Source organism: Camelus ferus, chromosome 19 (genome assembly GCF_009834535.1).
Source record: "Camelus ferus isolate YT-003-E chromosome 19, BCGSAC_Cfer_1.0, whole genome shotgun sequence".
In the NCBI taxonomy this organism is placed as follows: domain Eukaryota; kingdom Metazoa; phylum Chordata; class Mammalia; order Artiodactyla; family Camelidae; genus Camelus; species Camelus ferus.
In genome coordinates this window covers 19,470,909-19,477,502 of record NC_045714.1, presented here as the reverse complement: position 1 = coordinate 19,477,502, position 6,594 = coordinate 19,470,909, and the positions used below count along the sequence as shown (strand labels likewise).

The 6,594-nt window shown below is 49.9% G+C and overlaps 1 non-coding gene across 1 annotated transcript; it reads left to right on the top strand.

Moving 5' to 3' along the window:
* The first annotated feature begins 5,865 nt into the window (after positions 1-5,865).
* On the top strand, positions 5,866-5,927 carry LOC116658068. The gene has a single exon (XR_004313269.1). It is a non-coding gene; the product is annotated as a U7 small nuclear RNA (small nuclear RNA).
* Positions 5,928-6,594: the final 667 nt, after the last annotated feature.

The following is a 6,594-nucleotide window of genomic DNA, read 5'->3' as shown; positions in this document are numbered from 1 at the left end:
GTTCACTTCTGCCGTCATCTGTTTGCCCCAGTGCACCCTCTCTTTTATCATGGCTATGCTCTGAAATAACAGTTCCACACTGGACAGCTATGGAGTAAAGTTTAGGCTTACATTTCCCAGCAGGAGTCAGATTCACTCAGCGTCTGCCCTCAGACACGGCACACGGTCCTAAGCCAGGGAAATATCTTATTCTAAATAGCTGTACACAAGGCCCGAGTAATGGACGCACAGGGTGATCTCCCGCTGCAGACACTGGTCGGTAGTTTAAGCAGCTTCCTCGCAGTCCCGCCAGTGACGTGCACACTTCTCCCCGTTCTCACCTGGTAACTTACTGTTTGTAGAACCGGAAGCAATCTGGACCCAGTGGTGATTTGGTGAACGCTGAGTGTCTCCACCTGCAAAGTCCACCAGCAAACTCAGGTTTGAGTTTTGGAAATGTTTCTGATAGGTGAAACTTACAGCGACCCCATTAAACCTTTGATCCAACAGAAGACACCATTTATAAGTACTTCCCAGTGGGGCCAAGACAGCTGAGTACTGTATTTGGATACGGTAATATCCAGGTGAAAATAGAAACTCAAATTATTTTATCCCTCATGCATTGAATGTTTTGCTTAGGCCCAGCCAGTGACCTAGAAATTCACCACTAGAAGGATGATATTTCAAAATGTTTCTGAGCAAAATAATTTCCAGTAAATGTTATCTTCAAACGCAAGTATTATGCTAAGCTTGACACAAATGCAAATCAGATACGAAAAGCCTATCCTAAGCGAGCGTAAAGAGGGGACGGTTCATAAACACCCAGGACATGCAGCGATACAGGCGGGGGTGTTCGGCGAGCGGGAGCCTTGACGCAGTGGTGGGAGTTGCCAGAGTTGCCACGGGACGTGGCTCAGGAGAGTCAGCTCAGCTTGGGTGGAAACCAGATTGAAAGTGCAGGTCGGAGTCAGAGCCTGTTCAGGGACGTTTTCGGCACCACAGGCTGGGGCGACGTTAACCTTCTTAAAGCTACCGTGTTGTCCCCTAGACTCCTGGAGAGCCCTGGGGCTGGCGGAGGCCCTTGCTGGTTAGGAGGGGCCCAGAAGGTCATATCCCAGCTGGATTGTCTTTTGAAACTTTTAAGATATTTACTGAGCACCTGCTACGTGGAAAACCTCTACAGGGCATGGCAAGAAATTCTAGGAAGGGTCACTTTTAAGGATCCTGAAATGTAGAAACAATTACCATTATCTTAAAATAGATGCAAGGATAGAGAAAATGGATGCCAAAGAGACATCTGATGAATGTCAGTATCTGCTTTGATAAAATGAAGCGAGGACGAGCCGGGTAGACGTGTGAGTTGATGGAGATGATGATGGGGCCATAAGCCATTTGGTGTAACCTGCCCGCTTGGCCACAGTGACTTGTTCAGGAGTGAGTGACGGTCCGCTGGGCCAGTGTGACATGAGGGTGTTTCTTCTGGCTCCTGGAGAGATGTTCTCTTTCTGTTATGTGTGAACAAGGAAACATGTCGCCCGGAGAGGCCTCTGGCAGCCACCATGGGGCCAGGAGGAAGTGGCCTTGGACCTGCGACTAGGAAGATGACGACTGACCGGATGGCTTGCCTGAACTTGCGGGGGGGCTTCTAATTTACTGCATAGGCCAGTTTGAGTTTAGTTTTCTGTTACTGAGGACAGCCGAATGAGCGCTACCTCATTAAAACATCGATCTTCAATCAAGAGGAAACATCCTGTTTAACGGAGAAGCATTACAGGCATGCTCATTAAAGTCAGAAACAAGAAAAGATTGCCGCAGTCTGGTCTGTAATTCAATATTGGTTTACGCTGCATTAGCCAATGAAGTCGGGCAGATAACGGGGAATGGGTTTTGGAAGGCGAGACTGACGGGGCATTATCATCACTTACTGATCGTGCTGTTTTCTATTTGGAGAACTTAAAATAATTAACCAGGAAACTATTGGAAGAGAGTTCAAAAATATGGCTGGGCATCAAATATAGGGGAAAAAATCTGTAATCTCTTGTATAACAGTGATAGTTACAGAACATGAAAAATGAGCTCACTCACAACTGTAAAAAATAATGTGTGGAGCTCGGGCTTCAAAATAACAGCATTTAACAGAGGGCAGTCATTTCAGAAATCTATTTGAATCAGTAGGAATGCAGCCCCAAACAGACAAAAATGGTATATTCATTTTCAGAGCTCAGGGAGGCAATAAGTACCAAAAGCTTTAACAGCTTCAAAACACTTTGTTTCCTAACCTTTATTTGTCCAGAAATTTATCCTACAGAAATCGCTAAAGATCTGTTCGAAGATTTAATTCCAGGGATGTTTACTGAAATGTCTTTTATAAGTACAGGAAATAATTAAAATGTGGCACAAAACGGATTTACGTAAATCTATCCTGGCATTTTCATACACAGTGGCACACTGCAATTTATTGAAAACATGTTATCAGAGTATTGATTGAATTGGGAAGACACACACGCCATAGTAAATGAAGACGCTACTAAGCAGTGTGCACAGGGTAATCTGATCTTAAAACAGAGGTGCCGTGGCAGCAGGTAGTGATGGGAGAGGGAAGGCTCGATTGGATGTCCTAGGGGTGTCCCATGGCACGGAGGCCACACGCGGGCCTCTAGAAGGGGCAGCTCTGAGAGGAAGGACACGGAGAGAGAGCCGACAAGAAGGAAAGCTACTACCTGCTTCTGCGTGTAATTCTCCACCCCGTGGCTCCACACGTGCTCAGTGAAACATGTGGAGTCACTGGATTTCCTGTGAAAGGCACATGGGGCTGTTCCCCACCGCGTCACCATGGCTGGGTGTGCTAGTTACCTATTGCTGTGTAACAAATTGCCCCAAAACTTCGTTGCTTTTCTCTCACAGAGCGTTTATTACCTCACACAGTTTCTGCAGGTGAGGACGTTGGGGGACACCTTCCACTGCAGCGAGGGGTCTGAGGGAGAGACTGGGCACCCAAGATGGAGGTGGAAGTGCTTCAGAACCAGTCTCAGACGTGACGTGCAGACTAACCGGGGAGTCACACAAAGGTGCAGGCACCAGGAATCCACTGGGAGCCATCCGGGAGGCTGTGGGAAGAGAAGAGAGAGTTGAAGGGAGGGGAGGGCGGGAACACAATGACATGAGGTCACACATTTGGGAGGATCACAGATGGCATGTTGGATTCACCAGGTAGTGAAATTTGGGTTTGGAGCGAAGCTTACCTACATCTCAGAGGGTCACTGAGGCTCAAGTCGCGACATGGAATGTGCAGGGACTGGCTTGCAATCTCTTGCTGCCCGTTAGCTGGGGCATCTGAGAGAGGCTGTTTGAGGGTGGTGCCATCCCACACGTGCAGCCCGAGCCGAGGGATCGCCAGTGATGTGAAGGGTCTGTGTAGTGAGGAGCAGCCCTGGGAGCACGGGTGACCCAGCTTTCATATAAATAGTCCCTGTTATCCGTGTGCCGGTAGGAGGGTCAGGTCACAGCAGTGGGAGGAATATGTGTCCCTTACAGAGATGTGACTGCATCAGCTCTGGAAGCGAGTGCTCGAATGGGCAAGGATTGTTGGTCTTTTGATAACTGAGGGAAAAATGCTAGTTGCAGCCCCTGCAAGGGGACAGAAACTGAACCAAAGTTCAAGGACAATGGTTTCCTCCCGTTGGTCTGTCCCACCCCGAGGGACCCCATTCATGGGATCAGAGCTCCCCCCTTTCCCATGAAATGAACAGAAGGCTCCTTGGATGTTCAGTCACTACTTGAGGCAGAATCTAAAACACAGGAAAAAGTAGGGTAGGACTCTGCAGCCCTCCGCCCTCTGGAGGGGGTTCCAGATGGGGGCTGACAGCAGGGCATCTGCGAGAGAAGGACAGGAGGCTCTGGGGGCAGAGTCAGGGATGGAGGGGGGATCCTGTGGGGCACCTTGTCGAGGCTCCTGTGTGACCAGGCTTCAAGGTGCCTAAATAAAGCATGTCTCCTCACCCTTCCCCCGGCACTGCCATGGGGCAGTCTCCCACGTTCTGCAGAAGGGAAAAAATGCTGTAGATGTCTGTCCAGATTCAGTGTTTGTTTGGTTTGGGGCAGACAGAAGAGAATTTTCTAGGGAGAAGGCAGCCTAAATGCCTGGAAATATGACGGCAGTAACTGTCCTCTGGGGGGCGTAGGGCGGATTAACCAGTCACGACAACCCACAGTCCAGGGTGCTGAGAGCCCGTTCCCTGACCACCACACCTCCCTCCACGCTCCCCACCCGGAGCATCGAAGGGCAGCTCAGCACGTGCACACGCACACGCACACGCACACGCATTGCACACGCACCAGCTGCACACACACACACATACCCACAGGCACACGTGTATGCAAACAGAGACAAATTAGCATACACGATGACAGAGGGCAATTTTTATTTTATTATGTAACCCACACAAAATCCCAGGCCTTCAGTGGCCCAGTCTTACCACTTTGTCCCATTCAAAGAAACACAGTTCAGCAAATAAAAGCAATTTAAAAATGAACAGCCTTGGCAAGTATCTGTCAAAGAACATTAAAGGGGCTCTAATTCTAAACCCACAGCAATTTAAAACCAAATTCCCTGCAGGGTAGCAAGGTCACAGCGCGGCAAGAGGGGTTTAGGAGACAGAAGAAGTGCTAGCGGAGGTCAAGGAGGGCTACCTGCAGCGGGCTGATGCCTGCAGCGGGCTGATGCCTGCAGCGAGATGGACGGATGGCGTTAACTAGGGAACCAAGCGGCTGAGAGGCCCCTCCGGGCAGAAGGGACAGTCTGAGCAGAGGTGGGAAGATGGGGGTGTTCTGGGAAAGTTCTATTTGAGCAAGGTCTAAATAAGGGAGTGATGGAAGAGAGACCCAGAGAAACAGGCTTACAGGGGAAGTCCCGTAGTTGTGCTAAGCCTGCCGGGGGGGCTTCAGAGGGTTTTGGCCAAAAGGGACATAGTGAGACCTGCACTGTTCACACAGCCATCCGGGGGTGGGTGGGGGGTGCACTGGGTGAGGGCAGAGAAATGTGGGGCAGGAAAAAGAGGAGATTTTGGAGACTCACTGTTCGGCTTGGACTGGAAGGTGAGAGAGCAGGGTAGGTCCAGCTGAGTCTCAGGTTCCCATTTGGGGGGACAGGTGGATGCGGGTTGCCAGGGGAGGCAGGGAAAATGGGGTTAGGCCCCACTTTGCAGAGAAATGTGGGCTTGGTTTTGGCCACATTGGCTAAGGTGGGGACAGCATCCAGGTTCAGAGTTCAGCGGGGGACTGAGTGCTGGAGTCAGAGAGCCCACAGGGGGTCAGGCTGGCCATGGGGACAGGGCTGGAGGGGCTGTCAGCTGTTGCTGAGAGTCGAACAAGGAGCGTGGAGGGGCAGCAGGGAGCGCTGGGCGCAGGAGAGGACCTGGCATCACAGCCTTGGTGTGGATGGAGGAGAGGCACCCACTGTGGGCCAACGAGGCAGCGGTGGCCGTGCAAGGGAGGAGCAGATGGAGGGGTCGACGTAAGGCCAGGGGGCTAGGGCTTCAGCCTGCAGAGAAGCTTCAGTGCCTGGGGGGAGTGATGGAGCCAGAGCCAGGAGTCAGGCTGGCTGTGGTGGGAGAGAGGCCAGGGGCAGCCGCAGTATCTGAACACAGGGACTGGAGGGGAGGCTGAGTGAGCCCAGGATGCTAGGATCACACTGCCTGGGTCCACGCCCAGCTCTGCTGCTTGCTGCCTGTGTGACCTTGGGCAGATCACCTAACTTCTTTGTGCCTCAGTTTCCTCATCCATAAAACTGCAGTAAAAGTATATACCTCAAGGGTTGTCGTGAGGATAAAATGAGTCAGCAAGTGTATGTTATGACATGATACATAGTATGTGCTATGTCAAAACTGCCGGTGTTACAGCTCTTCCAGAATTTGTCTGGCAGGTTTTCCAGTCTGCACCAGAAAGCCCCCATGAAAACAAAAAACAAACAAACAAGACAACCTGCTATTATTATATTACACACAACATGTGTAGGGTGTGTGTGTGTGTGTGTGTGTGTATATATGTATGCAGCGTATAGAATATAAGGTATATATTATACAGTACATATAGTATGAATATGCAATATGTGCTGTATACAGCTAGCATGTATGCTATATATGTAATATTATAATAAATACTATTATAACACATACATAACAGCATGTATGATATTTACACTCTAACACAACTGCAGTATGTACTGTGCACACTGTATTTAATGTGTGTTACACTGTTAGACGTAACATGCTGTGTAGCTGTGTTCCCTGCTGTCATGGATACGCGGCACCTGCTATTACTGTAAAAGTTACTATCAGCAGCATCACTCTTACTAGAATCCTTTCAATGCCACAGGTGCCGATTTAACAGAGAAGCGGTGAGGCCAAGGTAGAACTTTTGATCCCAGGTAGTTGTGTGGGTGTTGACACTACGACCAGAAACAGAGAATCTGGTGTGTGTGTGTGTGTGTGTGTGTGTTTGTGTGTGTGTGTAATGAATGTGGCTGTAAACACGAAACTGGGGAAAGGGTTGACAGAGCTCTTGTGAGCCGTCTGGTTCAACCTGCTCATCTCCCGATGAGAAGTGGTTCCCTGAGCT